Genomic DNA, 20,220 nt, shown 5'->3' on the forward strand with positions numbered 1-20,220 from the left:
CTGTCCTGAGAAAACTCTGGGCAGGCACCAACACCAGAGCTGACAGAATTCTTATCTCTTCCAGGAACCATCTGCTGGTTCCTTTCGCAGGATCTGGACCCAATGGTCTAACCAGTGCCATCAGCCACTTTGCTTCTTGCGTTCTGCCTTTTCCTAATTGCCTAGAGACTGAAGTAGGAGAGTTCCATCTCTCGGTTCAAAACTCCTTGGAGGAATCAACTAGTCCTCTCTTTCACATTGGTGAAGATGGGGCCTTTAACCTTGACCTTTTCCTCAGCCCCTTGCAGTATTTCTGAAGCCCTTTTTTTGGTGAGTTACAAAGGCTTTTAAGGAACATTTGCTTTTTTAGCAATTCCATTCATCTTAGTCCTCATAGCATGAGTTCTATCTTATGTCAGCAACTCACCAGGGGCAAACAGAAGAATTTCTGACTTTTCAAGTTCAAAGTTTATGCCTCTCTGTTGCATCTTCCACTCAGCTGCTAGTTTTTTTTATTTTGGAAGCCTCACACTCCCCATTCATGTGTCTGGCAGAGATGAGAGGCGAGTTCTAAATCCAGTGAGTAATCTTACCTTTACCTACATACACTATCAGATCTGCCCATTATCCAGAATCTCTCAGCTCATCCAAAAAATGACAGTTTTCTCTCTAAATGCAGCAGCATGCCATGGGATGGGGATAATTCTCTTACATGCACTAATAAAGAAAATGTAACAGTAATATCAGGAAGACCATTAAATCATAATGGAAACTGAAAAACAGGGTGGCATCAAGCTACAGATGAAAATTAAAGTCTTTGAAATTCTGGCAGAGCTCAATCTCTCTCAAAACATATAAAATTCAACACCATGCAAAAATTCTTGAATCACAGTGAAAATTTATAAAAACCATATGGTAGCAGACCTCTTCAAAAACAGTCCCCTGCCTAGGACATGTGTGTGGCGTCAGGAGGATAAGTTAGCTTCCACATGATGAGCCAAAGTGAAGGTGTGCAGATGATTACAAGCCACAGGAATTGCTGGAAGGATAGTCACTGACACTCTGCTTCAAACAGTGTGGCATCTCAATGGAATACTGGAGAAAAATCAATGACAGCTCTTCTCGAGAAAAGATTTTGAGTAGGGAACAAATTTTAAACGACAGAGTACAGACAGTAATAGGAACTGTGAGTGGTGGTGGCTGCCATACATTTTAACAAGAACATGTGAGGCATATATGGGAAGAAATGCTTTACAACACTGCTGTTATTGGAGGAGAGTCACTATCTTTGACATAACTGGTTAGTGATTGATCCTGTTAAGGAGACTTTTCTCCCCCACATTTCCACCAAAAAAAAAAAAAAAAAAAATAGACAAAACAAACAAACAAACCCACACCCCAGTAGCACTGGGTAGTAAATGGCTTGTATTTCACTAGAAGTTTCATGATTTTTAAATTGAAAATGCAGTGATAAAATTCAAAAGCATATTAAATAAACCATCAGGTTGGTCTTATTTGAATAATCAGAGCACAACAGTCTGTTGAATTGTTTCTTCACTGAATGCATCCCCTTTAATAATGGTAGAAGACTGCATTAATGTTCTCAACTATTCACCACACCTCCTGTAAGAGAGTTATATATACTGCACATTTCCTTGTGACTTGCAGTCCCTTCATATAGGAGGCACATACTTCCTTATTTTGCTAACATTGGATTTAGCCATGCGATTTGCTTTGGCCAATGAAATGTGAGGCGCAACTGACCATCTAAATAGAAGCTTAAGTGCCATTGCACAGTTCCATTACACTCTTTTCCTTCTGCCACAACAATGAGTGTCCTTAACGGTGCTGCTGCTTCAGCTTGGACCCTGAAATGAACACACATTGAGCACAGCCACAGCTGACACATTCCATGAGTGAGAAATAAACCTTCAAGCCACTGAGGTTTGTGCATGTTTCTTACGCAATATAAACTATCAAAACTCATTCATACAATAACCATGCAGGGAATTCCCTGGCGGGCCAGTGGTTAGGGCCCCACACTTCCACCGCAGAGGGCCCAGGGTACTAGGATCTCACAAGCCACGCAACACAACCAAAGCAAACAAGCAAACAAAAAACTTGTAAACTAGCACAGCAGCTACTGCTAACAATACTTCAACTATGCAATATATATATCTCTTAGATGAAGTGCTGGAGTGCAAATAACTTAGATAAAAACCTGCCTCACAAAGAAATATAATTGGTGTTAATCTTAATTTTCTATCTCGGATTGTTCACTTATTTGAAAGGTTTGTAACAGGTTGTAGAGTACAATATATCCAGCTTCTCCATCTTCATTAAAAAGATTTTCAAGTATTCTACTCGAGTCAAATTAAGACTGTTATCAACCTAATATCTCTCTAAATATAAACCATGTGGTTACTTTTAAGGGAATCCTCATTTTTGGTCAAAATATTACTAATTTCCAGAATAGTTGTATAGATTAAGAAATGAATTTATGGGCTTACCTGGTGGCTCAGTGATAAATAATCTGCCTGCCAATGCAGGAGACACTGGTTCGATCCCTGATCTGGGAAGATTCCACTTGCCTTGGAGCAACTAAGGCTGAGCGCCACAAGTATTAAGCCTGTGCTCTAGAGCCTGGGAACCACAGCTACTGAAGCCTGCGCCCCAGTTTCCATGCTCTGCAACAAGAGAAGCCACTGCAATGAGAAGCCTGCACACCACAGCTAGGAAGTAGTCCCCACTTGCCACAACTAGAGAAAGTTCACACAGCAATGAAGATCCAGTGCAGCCAAAAATAAATAAATAAATAAGCTTATTAAAAAAAAGAAATGAATGTATGTTTATGGGTTTGAGTAAATCATTCAATTGCTCTGCAACATTCTGAACAGTATTAGAAGCAAAATCATATGTTAGAACAGAGCACAAAAGCACTGAGCCAGACAGTTTTCTATGGGTTTTTATAGCTAATGAAGTTCCAGACCATAATTAGTTCCTCTCTCAGCTGTATTTTATCCCGAGAGCCTATTTTTTTTAGAATTTCTAGGCTTGGCATCTTTAAATCTTCATCTTTTTAGTACTGTAAAGATGTTACTCCACCAGTTGGTTTGTGTTTTTGCTTACATTTTTTCTGACAAGAAATGTTCTGTCATTATCTCTGTTCCTCTGTACTTGTGTTTTTCCATCCCTTCTGTTTGCTTTTAATATTTTCCCTTTGTACCTTGTTTTAATGAATTTGATTACAATGTGACCGTGGTGTAGATTTCTTTGTGTTTCTTGTACTTGGGCTTGTTGAACTTCTTGGATCTAGTTTTTATCAAATTTGGAAAAATTTTGGCTCTTATTTCTTCAAATACTTTTTCCTGTCACCACTCCCCCCGTTTCATCAAGGCTGCAATTACATGTATGGTAAGCTGCTTGACGTTAGCCCACAGCTCACTGATGCACTGGTCCTTTTCTTCCACCAGACTTATTTTTGTCTGGGTTCATTGTACATGGTTTATATCACCATATCTTCAAACTCACTCCTGATTTTTCCACAGTATCTATTCTGTTAATTAATCCTATCCAATGTGATAGTTTTCATCTCTAGAAGTTCAGTTTGTGTCTTTTTCACATCTACTGTGTTTCTACTTAACATGTCTGTCTTTCCTCTAGATCAGGATCAGCGCTTTCCTCTAGATCAACTTCAGTGCGCTCCTGACATTTTGGTTTGGAAGATTCTTTGTTTGGGGGGCTGTCCTATGTATTGTAGTATGTTTAACAGCATCCCTAGCTTTTACCCACCGCACGGCAGTAGCTTCACTACCCTCAAGTTGTTGTAATTGAACTGCCTCCAGACGTTCCCAAATGTTGGCTGGGGGAAAAAATAAATCCTCTCTTAAAAACTACTGTGCTAGATCTTGGGACATATGTGACACAGTTATGAGAACTATTTAAATGTCATTGTCTACTAATTCTATCATCCATATCAGTTTTCTCCCAATTTCTATTGATTGATTTTTCTCTTTAGAATTTTCCTGCTTCTTCACATGCCTGATAGTTTTTTTATTATATGCCAGACATTGTGAAGTTTACTTTGTTGGCTATGAATATTCTCATATTCCTATAAATACTCCTGAGTTTTGTCCTGGGATGTAGCTAAATTACCAGGAAAAAAGTTTTAACTTTTCAGGGCTTGCTTTTAAGCTTCATTAGGAAAGATCAGAACAGCATCTAATCTAGGGCTAATTTTGCACTACTACTGAAATGAGACCCTTCTGCATGCTCTACCCAATATCCCATGAATTGTGATGTTTTCCAGTTTGGCTGGTGGGCCTCAGCACTATTTGTGGCACTGAGTGAGGAGCTCCTTACCTGTCGTTCTTTACATGATCTAGTATAGTTTCCTCAAATGCATGTGCTGGTAAGCTCTCAGATGAATACTTCCGGGAGCACTTCTGGACATTTGGGGGGTTCTTTCTTTCTGAGAAGTTTTCTCCTCTCTGGTTCTTTGTTCTGCAAACTCCAGCAGTTTGGACCTCTCTCTTAACTTCATCTCTCCAACTCCCAGTTCCATCTGCTCCACTCAAAGATCATTGCATTCTGCTTTGGTTCTCCTCCTGCACTACAGCCTGAAAACTCTCTCCAGGTACTAAACTGGGATAATTGTTGAAGTCACCTGCTATGCTTCCCATCTCTCAGGGATCATTGTCCTTCATTATCTCATGCCTAACATCTGAAAAATAATTATTTCATATATTCACTATTTCATCTGATTTTTTAAAAGTTGTTTCAGGGAAGTGGGTCAATCTGGTTTTTGTTACCCCACCTTGACTGGAAATGAGTACCTTTTTTTTTAGGTTGCGGTTGGTCTTCGTTGATGTGTGTGGGTTTTCTCTAGATGCAGCGAGCAGGGGCCACTCTTTGTTGAAGTGCACAGGTTTTTCATTGTGATGGCTTCTTTTGTTGAAGAGAACAGGCTGTAGGTACACAGGCTTCAGTAGTTGCAACATGCTGGCTTAGTAGCTGTGGCGCTCAGGCTTAGTTGCTCTATGGCATGTGAAATATTCCCAGACCAGGTTTCGAACCCTTGTCCCCATCATTGGCAGGCAGATTCCTATGCACTGAGCAACCGGGAAAGTCCAAAATGAGTACATTTTTTTTTTCCCAAAATGAGTACATTTTTAAGCTCCTTGGAATTTACATGGGCATTAAATTCTCTGAATTATTTAATTTCTGAGAAGAACTGTACTTTGCTCCCACTCTTGATTGGAAAGTTTGAATTGAAATAAAATTCTATTCCACATAATTTTCACTACAAACTAAAGGCATTTCCTCCTTGTTTTGAGCATCCAGTGTTGTGTATGGGAAGTCTGATGGTTGTTTGATTCTTATTCCATTGTAAATAACATTTTTTTCTTTCTATGAGATTTTAGAATGATCTCTTAACCTAGTGTTGTGAAATTTCAGAATGATCTTTTTAGGTACATATTTCAAAAAAAATAATAGCTGTGAAATCATGAGTTGACTAATTTTAATTTTACAACCCATTATAAAATAAGCATATGATCATTAAGATGAAAAAACATTTATCATACCATTTAAAATAATCTTTAGGGAGACATATGTATACTTACGGCTTCCCTGGTGGCTCAGTAGTAAAGAATCTGCCTGCAATGTAGGAAATGCAGGAGTTGTGGGTTCTATCCTAGGGTCTGGAAGATCCCTTGAGGAGGAAATGGCAACCCACTCCAGTATTGTTGCCTAGAAAATTCCATGGACAGAGGAGCCTGGCAGGCTATAGTCCATGGGATCAAAAATTGTCAGAATGACTTTTCAATTAAGCACACATGCACACATGTATATTATGGCTGATTCATGTTGCATGACAGAAACCTATACAACATTGTAAAGCAATTCTCCTTCAAAAAAAAATTAAAAAAAAAAAAAGACTGGGAGCCACCCAAAACAATTATCTTTAGTATCACCAGTGTATCACCACTTTAGTATCACCACTACCTTTGGGGAAACTTTGGATTAAAGCATAGTGTTAAACAGCAAAGGAAACCATAAACAAAACAAAAAGACAGCCTACGAACTGGGAGAAGGTATTTGCAAATGATGCCACTGACAAGGGATTAATTTCCAAAATACACTAATAGCTCATATAATTCAAGTGAAAAAAAAAATGAGTAGGAGATCTAAATAGACCTTTCTCCAAAGAAGACATACAGATGGCCAACGGGCACAAGAAAAGATGTACTACAATGAGGTATCACCTCACGTTAGTCAGAATGACTATCATTAAAAAAATCTACAAATAGTAAATGCTGAAGATGGTATGGATAAAAGGGAACCCTTCTACATTGTTGGTGGGAATGTAAATTGGTGCAGCCACTATGCAGAACAGTATGGACATTCCTTGAAAAGTGAAAATAGAGTTACCATATGATCCAGCAATCCCATTCCTGGGAATATATTCAGAAAAGATGAAACTTCTAATTCAAAATGATACATGTACCCCAAAGTTCATGGCAGCATTATTCATAACAGCCAAAACATGGAAGTAACCTAAGTGTCCATCAATAGGAATGGATGAAGATGTATGTGTATATATGTATATATAATGCAATATTAATAATATTGCCATTTGCAGCAAGGTGAATAGACCTAGAGGTTATCATACTGAGTGAAGTCAGACAGAGAAATATTATATCACTCATATGTGGAATCTAAAAAATAATACAAATGAACTGATTTACAAAATAGAAACAGATTCACAGACATAGGAAACAAACTATGGAGAGGAGGAATAAACCAGGAGTATGAGATTAACAGATACACGCCACTATGTGTAAAATACATAGACAACAAGGATTTACTGTATATACCACAGGGAACTCTAGTCAATATCTTGTATAAGCCTATAATGAGAAAGAGTTAAATTATAAATAAATGTCTCTATATATGCATAACTGAAAGTCACTTGGCTATACACTTGAAACTAATACTGCATGATATTGTCAATCAGCTCTAATTTTTAAAAAGCACAGTGTTAAGAAAATTTATAATAGATCATCAGGGAAAACTCAGAATAGGTGAAGATTACTAGGTATCTTCTCAATGGTTGTTGTCTAGGTGATCCTTTGGGGTTCTCTTATTATATAGGTGTCTGTGGTTTCACAATCCTTGGGTAATTTTATATACAACTCTGTAAGTCATTGAAAATTGATGCAAAAGAGTCTTACCTCTAGACATGACAATAAATCATCTCTGTTGAAGGTGCAATTGACTGTCACTATGTAAAAGAGAGGGCTTCCCAGGTGAGGCTAGTGGTAAAGAACCCACCTGCAGGAGACATAAGAGACGTGGGTTCAACTCCTTGATCAGGAAGATCCCCTGGAGTAGGGCATGGCCACGCACTTCAGTATTCTTGCCAGACAGAGGAACCTGGTGGGCTACAGTCTACAGGGTCACAAACAGCTGGACCCAACTGAAGTGACTTAGCACACATGTAAAAGAGATGATTCCAAACATCACATTTTATTTCCTATAAAAATCATTTTCTCATCTATTGGTAATCTCATTTCAGCATTCCTGATTGCTGTCATTTGTATTTGTTCTTTGAATTCTCCTCTGAAAAGGTTTTAACTTCTTACTGTTTCCTTCATTAATTATTAATGAGTTAAATAAGATCTTTGACCCGTATGTTTTTATTTATCTGAAAAATCATGATTTTGCCTTATTTTTAAGTATATTTTATTAATAGCATATATGAATTATAAAGTTCATTATTACTATATTTATCATGTTTGAGAGGATTTGGAGAACACTTCAAACTGGCCTTTGTTGGAACAAAGTATATTTTTTTTATATAAGTGAGAATTGTTTATTTTACTTCTTGAGTACAGACTTTAAGAAATAAAATGACAAAGCTATTTTTTAAGGTATAAAATAACAATCTACACATGTATAAAGTATATAGCAGGTATCTTTGAGACACTAAAGCTCTAGAGAAATAGTGGCATTTAATATATAATCAAATAATCCATCAGAGGAATGCCCCATGTTCTAACGCCTAACGGTAGTTATGAAGTCAATATCAAATGATGTTTGGCTCTCAAGGGCATCACTTCATTAAGGGACAATTTCACTGCAAGTTACATTGATTGGGGCCTTTGAATAGATTGATACAAATACACTTATAGGGAGAGTGGAATATTTGAAAAGAAGGATGTGGGCTCACATTTTATTACTACCTATTGCTCCTTTGCATTTCTGGGTTGAGGTCTGCAAACTTCCCTCTCAAACAGATGGATATATTTCTCGTCATTCTGATGAGGCTGTAAAGGCAATCAATTCATTGCTTGCAAACCTTGCTTGTTTGATCTTAAGTTCCTGGGATAAGAGATAAAAAGCAAATTAAAACAAATCTGGTTTCCTTAGTAAAAGATCTCTTCCCATCTCTATCCTGAAACTAGTGTTAGTTTTATTAAACAGCTGATGAAGGAGTAGAGCACATAGAAAATCTTTGTTTACAGCGCAAAACAGAGTAGACATTCTGGATCCTATTTCACTGCCCCCACATTTGACCCTGATCACTTCTTTTAACTGAAGTATTGTTGATTTAATTTTTTTACCTTGTTTAATTTTTTCTGAACTTTTTATTTTATATTGGGATATAGCTGATTAACAATGTTGTAGCAGGTGAATAGCAAAGAGACTCAGCCATACATGTCCTTGTATCCATTCTCTCCCAAACTCCTCTCTCATCCAGGTGAAACAGAGTTTAAGTCCTGGCTTTGAATCAAATTCTCTATGACAAGTCTGGCTGCCCACCCATTTTATTTTTTATTATTTTTTTTTAATTTTATTTTTTTTTCCAGTGGGTTTTGTCATACATTGATATGAATCAGCCATAGAGTTACACGTATTCCCCATCCCGATCCCCCCTCCCACCTCCCTCTCCACCCGACTCCTCTGGGTCTTCCCAGCCCACCAGGCCCAAGCACTTGACTCATGCATCCCACCTGGGCTGGTGATCTGTTTCACCGTAGATAATATACATGCTGTTCTTTCAAAACATCCCACCCTCACCTTCTTCCACAGAGTTCAAAAGTCTGTTCTGTACTTCTGTGTCTCTTTTTCTGTTTTGCATATAGGGTTATCGTTACCATCTTTCTAAATTCCATATACATGCGTTAGTATGCTGTAATGTTCTTTATCTTTCTGGCTTACTTCACTCTGTATAATGGGCTCCAGTTTCATCCATCTCATTAGAACTGATTCAAATGAATTCTTTTTAATGGCTGAGTAATATTCCATGGTGTATATGTACCACAGCTTCCTTATCCATTCGTCTGCTGATGGGCATCTAGGTTGCTTCCATGTCCTGGCTATTATAAACAGTGCTGCGATGAACATTGGGGTGCACGTGTCTCTTTCAGATCTGGATTCCTCAGTGTGTATGCCCAGAAGTGGTATTGCTGGGTCATATGGTAGTTCTATTTCCAGTTTTTTAAGAAATCTCCACACTGTTTTCCATAGTGGCTGTACTAGTTTGCATTCCCACCAACAGTGTAAGAGGGTTCCCTTTTCTCGACACCCTCTCCAGCATTTATTGCTTGTAGACTTTTGGATAGCAGCCATTCTGACTGGCGTGTAATGGTACCTCATTGTGCCCACCCATTTTATAAATAAAGTTTTGTTGGCACACAGCCACATTCATTCATTTACATATAGAGTTGGGAGTTATAACAGAGATGAATGACCCACAAGCCTAAAATATTTAATATCTGGCCTTTTGTAGAAAATGTTTGTTGACACTTGTTTTGCGATATGACACAAAGCTGCTTTCTCATATTAACTGTAAATGAAAATTCTACTACTATATAATTTGAGATGGTTAGGCTTTTCTCTCCTCCAAATGGATGTACAATACCATTTGCAGGGAAAGAAGGAGCTTCTTCATTTGGGAAGACTAAATAGCATAATGTTTAGTATCTCCCACTGGCCTTGAATTCAGAGTGCCCTGGGTTTGAATCCACACTCTATTTACAGGTGAGAGAGCTTGATTAGGGTGTTAAACCTCCCTAACCTTTAAACTTCCTAAGCTTCAGTTACCTCATCCATAAAATAGGGATAATATATGGTAGGTGTAAGAATTAAATGAGCTATACAATACGGTGGCTCAGTGACAAAAAATCTACCTGCCAATGCAGGACACACAGGAGACGCAGGTTCAGTTCAGTCTCTGGGTCAGAAAGATCCCTTGGAGGAGCAAGTGGCAACCCACTGCAGTATTCTTGCCTGGGAAATCCCATGGACAGAAGAGTCTGGTGGGCTATAGTCCATGGGGTCGAAAAGAGTTGGAGACAGCTCAGCGACTAAGCACTATATGTAAAGAGCTCAATAACCAGGACATAGAAATCCATGTTGTTATTGGACCTGGGCAAACTCTAGAAAGCACAGAAAAATTACATCTACGCCTGCTTTTGTAACCTTTTAAATAAAGTTCAGTATCTGTTGCCAGCCTACCCACTAGTCCAGTGAAATTCTCTTTTTTCTACTCAAGAGATAAAGCACTTTGGTTAGTTGGGGACACTCCAAGAGCAAATTTCGCTAAGGTATCCCTAGCAAAATCTCACCTCTATTATGGTAGACCAATTGTTAAAAAAAAAAAAAAGACCCCAATTATCCTCTGCTAGGTCTCCATATCTCTCACAATGTGACTTATGATGTAGAGATGGAATCTGTTTTCCCTGGCTTTGGATTCCTACTGGCCTTGTTACTTGCTTAACCAGTACAATACAGCAGAAGTGAATGTGCCAGCTCCGAGCGAAGGCCTGCAAGAAGACTTACGTGCTTCTGCTTGCTCTTTTGAAACCCTGCCTTCACCACGATGACAAGCATAGGATCCTGCTGAAGGATGACAGTGCCAAGATGAGCAATCTCATCCATGAACATCTGGCTTCAATCAGCTACCAGGTGACCGGCCGGCTGATCACAGAATTCAGTGATTCCAGCTGAGATCAACCAAGACCAACTCAGATCAGCAGAACCACCTAACCAGTTTATAGATTCATGAGCAAAAATACACATTTATTGTATGCCAAGATAGGTTAATGTCTGATCATTTCTATCATTGTAATGCTTGGCTACCGAATAATTGTTCTCTGCTGTTATTTACTAGGGGAGTGCTGAGCATACACATCTCACACATAAAACTAGAGCGATAATCTGACAACATGGACCTAATTCAGCCCTGTTGTATCAGGATGCTGCTGAAATGACTGATCCACATGCATACTCAAGGAGAGAATTTCCTGTGAAAAATTTGAACAGAATTCACACCTTTTGGCTACAAAGATCCAGTAACAGAATTTTGAGAACTTTTAAAGAAAAGAGGTAGGTAGTCATTCTATTTACAAGACCAGTTCTTACAATAGGGACCATTAGAAACACAATGTTTGCATGACAAAAGGACTTCTGAGTCCCCTCTGATTGGCCTCTTGTTTAGAAATAGTAGTTAATGAAACAAAACTGAGTACTGCTAGAAAATGCACTGTTCCTTGGGACTCTAACAAGAAGTGACATGATTATATGCATGCTTTTCCCAAGGCAGTTACAAAGGAAAAACATTCTTTCTGGGTCTCTTGGTGTTCCCTTGTGATTTTGAGCTTGACTGTGCCTTTGCCTTTCCCCGGTACTGACACTCTGCCACCCTGTGTCATTTTAAGCCGGTCATTTAATATGTACTAGGGAAGTTGTTGGATAAGTTTTCATGTCTCTTCTATCCCATGTCAGTTGCAGATACAATTTTTTGCTTACCAATTTTTGTTCTCAGTCATCAAACATTTATTTCATATCTATGATGTTTCAGGCATTTTACCAGTCACTGGAGGTACAGCAGTGAATAATGAGACATAGCCTTTGCCCTCACATGAATAATGATAACAAAAATGACAGCAAGCATATCATTAACAATAACTGATACCATACTGCATTATAGGTTCTGAAATACTTTCATAGGCATTTTTTATATTTGACCTTCACTGTGGTGCTCTTAAATGGTTAGGATAAGATACCATCATCTGCATTCTACATATGAAGAAACTGAGACTCCATAATATTAAGTAACTTGGCCAAGCCTATAATAAACTCATATTACCACTTAGGATTTAGAAATTTCAACCTCGATTATTAAAAATATATATGTATATATTATACTATGAAATGTTTCAAACTTACTAAAAATAGTAGGATGATAAATCCTATATATCTAAAACCCAAATTCAAAATTATAAATATTTTGACCATATTTCCTTCATCTTTCCCCCTTTTTCCTTTGCAAAAGTATTTCAAGAACATCCCAGAGATCATGTTATTCATCTCTTTATACTCAACATAAATCATTAAAAAGTAAAGCATCATGTTAACATAACCATAAAGCCATTTCACACATAACAATGTCAATAATAATTACTTTGTCTTATTTAGATACAATTTTTGATGTTTGGGCTTCCCAGGTAACTCAGCTGATAAAGAATCCACCTGCAATGCAGGAGACCCTGGTTCGATTCCTCAGTCTGGAAGATCTCCTGGAGAAGGGATAGTCTACCCACTCCAGGATTCTTGGGCTTCCCTTGTGGCTCAGCTAGTAAAGAATCCACCTGCAATCCTGGAGACCTGGGTTCAATCCCTGGGTTGGGAAGATCCCTTGGAGAAGGAAACAGCTACCCACTCCAGTATTCTGGCCTGGAATACTTGATGTTTACTTGAGATAGAATGCAATTTCAAAATTATTTTGCTATTCAGCCATAAACTGACTAGCCCAAGTTAGTACAAATTGCCTCACCACAACAGTTTGTTGGTTTCTAGATCACTCCTCTTCACACAAAGCACATACTTTGTGGTGGAGAACACTATTTGCCCTCCAATGTCTCAACTCTCCCTTTTCCTTGTAGGTTTTTTAATCTAGAAACATGGTCATGAGGAATACTATATTTCCCAACATTCCTTGCAGCTGGATGTGGCCATGTAAATTCTACTACGTGAGATGTATAGTGTTAAATTAAGCTCCTGGGTTATGCTCTTAAGAGGAAAGAATATGTTTTCCTTTTCCTTTCCTTCTTTCTGCTGACTATAAGGTAGAATCAGTAGTCATCCTGACCTATATGCATGCGTGCTAGGTGTTTCAGTCATGTCCGACTCTTTGCGACCCCAAGGACTGTAGTTCGCCTGGCTCCCCTATCCAGGGGATTTCCCAGGCAAGAAAACTGGAGTGGGTTGCCATTTCCTCCTTCAGGGGATTCCCGACCCAGGGACTGAACCTGTGTCTCCTGCATTGACAGGCGGGTTCTTTACCACTAGTGCTGCCTGGGAAACCCGTAAGACCTCTACGCCTGTGTCCTTAGTAAAACAGGTGAGGCATGAAGAGAGGCATCAAATCCCTGATGATCATGGTGCTGCCATATGGGTTTAGAAGTAAGCTTCTATTCTGTTAACTTCAAGGCAATGTTATTTATCTTGGTTTCTGATTTTTTTTTGACACATGTAGCGAGATGAATCCTAACTTCTATACATTTCTGTGTACTTTTCTCCATCCCTCAGTTATGATGGAACTAGCACACAGAAAAATGGGTTAGCTCTGAGTTCATGCCTTCAGATCTAATTTAACTATTAACTGAGATGTATTCCATTCAACTCAGTGTTTTAAAATGACAAACGTCAATTTTCAAAAATGTTGTTTTGAATCTGCCCTTGTAATATAGTCCATATTTTCTCTGTCTTCTCAATTGAAAGGTCACCCAAACAAACACACCAATTGGCTCTCTTAAAAGGTATTTTGTTCATAAGATTTGCAGAAAGCATTCAGGGAAGAATGGAAAAGGCCTGAGATACACATGTGTAACAAGCATTAGATAGTGAAATCAAGCCCAGCTTTGTGACCTGTCTCAGATCTCTGAAAATGCATCACTGGTTTCAGAGCTGATCTGGGTGAGCTACAACGAGCTGTCACAGTTGATATAGACATTATCAGAAGATCACAGTGTCTGTACAGAAGCCCAACTATTATCTACATTTAAAAGTTCTACATTAAAAAAAAAAAGTTCTACATTTAAAAGATTTCTTATGTAACTTTACAGTTGATAAATCAACTCCTGATGGCACATCGAAATAGGACCAGGATATTAAAGCATTTAAACATGGGTTTTTAATTTGTTAACCAAACATTAAGACATTTCCTCAGTCTCTTTTAATATTAAAAAGGAAAAGACTTATAGTAACAAAGAAAAGTATCGAAGTTTCTTTCAAAAGTGCTGGCTGACACAAAAAAAGAAAACTACAGGCCAATATCACTGATGAACATAGGTGCAAAAATCCTTAACAAAATTCTAGCAAACAGAATCCAACAACATATTAAAAAAAATCATACACCATGACCAAGTGGGCTTTATCCCAGGAATGCAAGGATTCTTTAATATCCACAAATCAATCAATGTGATACACCACATTAACAAATTGAAAGATAAAAACCATATGATTATCTCAATAGATGCAGAGAAAGCCTTTGACAAAATTCAGCACCCATTTATGATTAAAACTCTCCAGAAAGCAGGAATAGAAGGAACATACCTCAACATAATAAAAGCTATATAAGACAAACCCGCAGCAAGCATTACCCTCAATGGTGAAAAATTGAAAACATTTCCCCTAAAATCAGGAACAAGACAAGGGTGTCCACTCTCACCACTACTATTCAACATAGTTTTGGAAGTTTTGACCACAGCAATCAGAGCAGAAAAAGAAGTAAAAGGAATCCAGATAGGAAAAGAAGTGAAACTCTCACTGTTTGCAGATGACATGATCCTCTACATAGAAAATCCTAAAGACTCTACCAGAAAATTACTAGAGCTAATCAACGAATATAGTAAAGTTGCAGGATATAAAGTTAACACACAGAAATCCCTTGCATTCCTATACACTAACAATGAGAAAACAGAAAGAGAAATTAAGGAAACAATACCATTCACCATTGCAACAAAAAGAATAAAATACTTAGGAGTATATCTACCTAAAGAAACAAAAGACCTATACATAGAAAACTATAAAACACTGATGAAAGAAATCAAAGAGGATACAAACAGATGGAGAAACATGCTGTGTTCAAGGATTGGAAGAATCAGTATTGTCAAAATGGCTATTCTACCCAAAGCAATCTATAGATTCAATGCAATCCCTATTAAGCTACCAACGGTATTTTTCACAGAACGAGAACAAATAATTTCACAATTTGTATGGAAATACAAAAAACCTTGAATAGCCAAAGTAATCTTGAGAAAGAAGAATGGAACTGGAGGAATCAACCTGCCTGACTTCAGACTCTACTACAAAGCCACAGTCATCAAGACAGTATGGTACTGGCACAAAGACAGAAATATAGATCAATGGAACAGAATAGAAAGCCCAAAGATAAATCCATGAACATATGGACACCTTATCTTCGACAAAGGAGGCAAGGATATATAATGGAAAAAAGACAATCTCTTTTTTTTTTTTTTTTAATTTTTTTTTTGTTCCCAGTGGGTTTTGTCATACATTGATATGAATCAGCCATAGAGTTACACGAATTCCCCATCCCGGTCCCCCATACAATCTCTTTAACAAGTGGTGCTGGGAAAACTGGTCAACCACTTGTAAAAGAATGAAACTGGAACACTTTCTAACACCATACACAAAAATAAACTCAAAATGGATTAAAGATCTAAATGTAAGACCAGAAACTATAAAACTCCTAGAGGAGAACATAAGCAAAACACTCTCTGACATAAATCACAGCAGGATCCTCTAAGACCCACCTCCCAGAATATTGGAAATAAAAGCAAAAATAAACAAATGGGACCTAATCAAACTTAAAAGCTTTTGCACAACAAAGGAAACTATAAGCAAGTTGAAAAGACAGCCCTCAGACTGGGAGAAAATAATAGCAAATGAAGCAACAGACAAAGGATTAATCTCAAAAATATACAAGCAACTCCTGCATATTAATTCCAGAAAAATAAATGACCCAATCAAAAAATGGGCCAAAGAACTAAACAGACATTTCTCCAAAGAAGACATACAGATGGCTAACAAACACATGAAAAGATGCTCAACATCACTCATTATCAGAGAAATGCAAATCAAAACCACAATGAGGTACCATTACACGCCAGTCAGAATGGCTGCTATCCAAAAGTCTACAAGCAATAAACGCTGGAGAGGGTGTGGAGAAAAGGGAACCCTCTTACACTGTTGGTGGGAATGCAAACTAGTACAGCCACTATGGAGAACAGTGTGGAGATTTCTTAAAAAACTGGAAATAGAACTGCTATATGACCCAGCAATACCACTTCTGGGCATACACACTGAGGAATCCAGATCTGAAAGAGACACGTGCACCCCAATGTTCATCGCAGTACTGTTTATAATAGCCAGGACATGGAAGCAACCTAGATGTCCATCAGGAGACGAATGGATAAGGAAGCTGTGGTACATATACACCATGGAATATTACTCAGCCATTAAAAAGAATTCATTTGAATCAGTTCTAATGAGATGGATGAAACTGGAGCCCATTATACAGAGTGAAGTAAGCCAGAAAGATAAAGAACATTACAGTATTCTAACACATATATATGGAATTTAGAAAGATGGTAATGATAACCCTATATGCAAAACAGAAATAGAGACACAGATGTACAGAACAGACTTTTGGACTCTGTGGGAGAAGGCGAGGGTGGGATATTTAGAGAGAACAGCATCGAAACATGTATATTATCTATAGTGGAACAGATCACCAGCCCAGGTTGGATGCATAAGACGAGTGCTCAGGCCTGGTGCACTGGGAAGACCCAGAGGGATTGGGTAGAGAGGGAGGTGGGAGGGGGGATCAGGATGGGGAATACATGTAAATCCATGGCTGATTCATGTCAATTTATGACAAAACCCACTACAATATTGTAAAGTAATTAGCCTCCAACTAATAAAAATAAATGAAAAAAAAAAGTGCAGGCTGATTTAGACTATTCCAAAGCTTTGCATTATGTAAGCAAATAGAAGCTAATAAAAAGGAATGCACAGCTGAAAGACTGAGCATTATATTTTTCTACTATCAATAATTCTCTATTAAAGCTGTCTGTTACATTTTACTTTAAAGAGATGCAAGTGACCACGTTATTAGATGAATATTTTTATTACAGTGTTTCGAGCCAAAAGAGAAACTGGTAGTTACTGAAATTCTGCCCTTGCTGTTGTTCATCTGCTGATGAGTTGCATGTAAGAGCAAAATGTTAATCAAAACACTGTAAACTTTACACTTGCAAGAAATTAGTGAAAAATAATTCTTAATAAAGAAGCATAGGGAATATGTAAATTCCTACTTTACATCTCAGATAGACTTTACTATTTTTTAATGGATCACACAAAATATTAATACTTCTTTCTTTCTTCTATGAATTCCAAACTGGGTATTTGTATTTGGTGGGCAGTTGCAGAGGAAAGAATTTAATTTTCAACTGCCAGACAGTGAAAGATAGCTCTCAGGCAACTGTCAACTCTTTGCACTCTATTAGAAAGCTCCCTTTCCATGTATATACATATATTCTTAGAGATAGTATTTTCCAAAAGAGACTAAAACAGTATCTCATACCCTGAGTGCTCTTTTTACAATGTGATCCTAACACTCCTCCCATGGACAGCTGGAGTTTATGTCCTTGTCCCTCAAACCTGAGCAAATATTTGTAACTGTCCCAATCTAGAGATTGCAAAAATACTGTGCTGTTTTATCTTGTTGTCTTGGGACATGGCTCTAGGCATTCGCATATGTGCTGTGAGGAAGTCCAAAGCAGTCTGCAAACATGCAGAGAGACCGTGTATCGATCTCCCCTGAGTGCATGCTCAGTCACTTCAGTTGTGTCAGACTCTTTGTGACCCTAGGGACTGTAGCCCATCAGGTTCTTCTGTGCATGGGATTCTCCAGGCAAAAATACTAGAGTGGGTTGCCATGCTCTCCTCCAGGGAATCTTCCCAACCCAGTAATCAAACCTGCGTCTCTTGTATCTCTTGCATTGGCAAGTGGGTTCTTTACCGCTAGAGCCTCTAGGAAGCCCACCCAGCATCTAATGCCAGATAGTGAATGAATTAGTGAATGAAGACTTATCCAGATGATTCTAGTCTTTGACAGCTGAGTCACCACCACCATTCCCACCTTTGAGTCTTCCTAGCTGGGGCTTCAAATCCAGTGAAGCAGAAACAAACCATCCATACCCTCTGTACTCAATCTGAATTCCTGACTGGCTGGAAGGGGCACAAATGAGATGTTGACCAAGAGGTACAAACTTCCAAGTCATTGGATGAATAAGTTCTGGAGGTCTAATGATTACAGCACAGTGACTATAGTTAGTCATACTGTATTGTGTACTTGAAAGTTGCTAAAAAAAAGTAGATCTCAAATGTTGGTGTCTCTGCCACGACCACTACTACAAAAAAAAAAAAAAAAAAAAAAGCAGGGGCAGACGGAGGCAGGGACACTTCCCTGGTGGTCCAGTGGTTAAGAATCCATCTACTAAGGCAGGAGACATGGGTGTGATCCCTGGTTCAAGAACATCCCACAAACCTCAAGGCAACAAAGCCTGTGCAACAAGGCCTGAGCCCCTGTGCTGCAACTACTGAAGTTTCCATGTGCCCTAGAGCCCCTGCTCTGCAACAAGACAGTAGCCCCTCACTGGCCACAACTAGAGAAAGCCCACTTGTAGCAACAAAGACTCAGCACGGCCAAAAATAAAATAACAATTTTGAAAAAGGTAATTATGTGAGGTTAACCTTATTGTGGTACCATTTCAAAATATATATTGTATCACACCAACATGTTGTATGCTTACATTTACAAGATGTTATGTGTCAATTATATCTCAAAAAAGCTGGGAGGAAAAAGAAGCAATAGACCTCTTTAGTGATTCAGGTAGTTAAGAACGATCCCTAGCTGATATTGCTGTTTCTGCTTTTTTTTTTTCTTCCTATTTTGACCTAGAGAGGAATATGCATATGTTTGCAAAATTTTTTGTGGTTGTTCAGGATAGATTTATTATGGAGTAATTGTATTTTCCAAAAATAGAAGCAATATTCTCTCCTTCTCTCTTTGTTTAGTTCTTACCCTGGTTCAAAATATAATTCCTCAAGTCGAAATATTTTCCCTCAATAAGGCAATCTAAAATAAAATGGAAGGGCTGAAACCTTTATTTTGTTGAGCCCTTATATTGCAGAGGAGGACTTCCTGGCCTGGGAGACTCTTAAGAGGAGGCATCTTATCAACAGGAGCAGAACTGCCCAGCACTTCATTCTCTGCCTTTTGGTTTCCTCACACCATAGCCTGAGGTCTTGAAACCAAGCTTTCTTCTACTCCAGAGAAAGAATTTGGATATTTGTAATTTACAAAGTCAGTTTGTTTTATAAGAAGAGGAATCTAGAGTTGTGTGCATTAGAAACAGTATTGTGAGGGGAATTTAATTCAGAAGCAAATGAATGAATAACCTTACAAGTGTTTAGAGTCTCTTTACTCCAAAAAACCCTAATGTACAGCTTTTTTTCCTTCTCTACTTCACCTCCTTGAAATGCTAATACATATTTTATCAAATCTATAAAACAATGCTATGTGCATCACCCTCTTTTATTTCTTTATCTAACTAACATCCTTGTTCACTTTGGGCAATTGCTCACCTACAAAGATGTTTCCAGGGCTTCTCTGGTGGCTTGGTTGGTAAAGAATCCGCCTGCAATGTGGAAGACCTGGGTTTGATCCCTGGGTTGGGAAGATCCCCTGGAGAAGAAAATGGCAACTCACTCCGGTAGTCTTGCCTGGAAAAATCCCATGGACAGAAGAGCCTGGTGGACTGCAGTCCATTCGGTTGCTAAGAGTCGGTCATGACTGACTGGTTAAGCACAAGGTGTTTCCAGAAGATTCTAGAGGGACTGATGGCTCATTTACTTGCTTTTTTTTTTTTTTACCTCATGCTAAGTCTCAAGGGGCTGATCTAAAGTCCTTGAACCATCCTCCCTCTTTTTTTTTTAAATTAAATAAACAAAGTTTTTACATCTGTTTTAGTGTTTCTTCTTACCCAGAAGCTCCACTGGCAGGTTGAGGCCTTTGTATGGTATCCAGTGATAGATGCTGAATTCCATCCTTACTGGTATTTGCTCCTTGGAGGTGAAAAA

General features: G+C 38.3%; 1 long non-coding RNA gene across 1 annotated transcript in view; it reads right to left on the bottom strand.

Annotated features, from left to right (window-relative positions):
* LOC136165483 (uncharacterized) overlaps positions 1-20,220 on the bottom strand; it is a 58,092-nt gene that overhangs the window by 34,959 nt on the left and 2,913 nt on the right. The window contains exon 2 of the long non-coding RNA XR_010662524.1: positions 4,815-4,926. This is a non-coding gene — a long non-coding RNA (uncharacterized lncRNA). The remainder of the gene's footprint in view (positions 1-4,814; positions 4,927-20,220) is intronic.

The sequence above is a fragment of the Muntiacus reevesi genome, chromosome 3 (assembly GCF_963930625.1).
Source record: "Muntiacus reevesi chromosome 3, mMunRee1.1, whole genome shotgun sequence".
In the NCBI taxonomy this organism is placed as follows: Eukaryota; Metazoa; Chordata; class Mammalia; order Artiodactyla; family Cervidae; genus Muntiacus; species Muntiacus reevesi.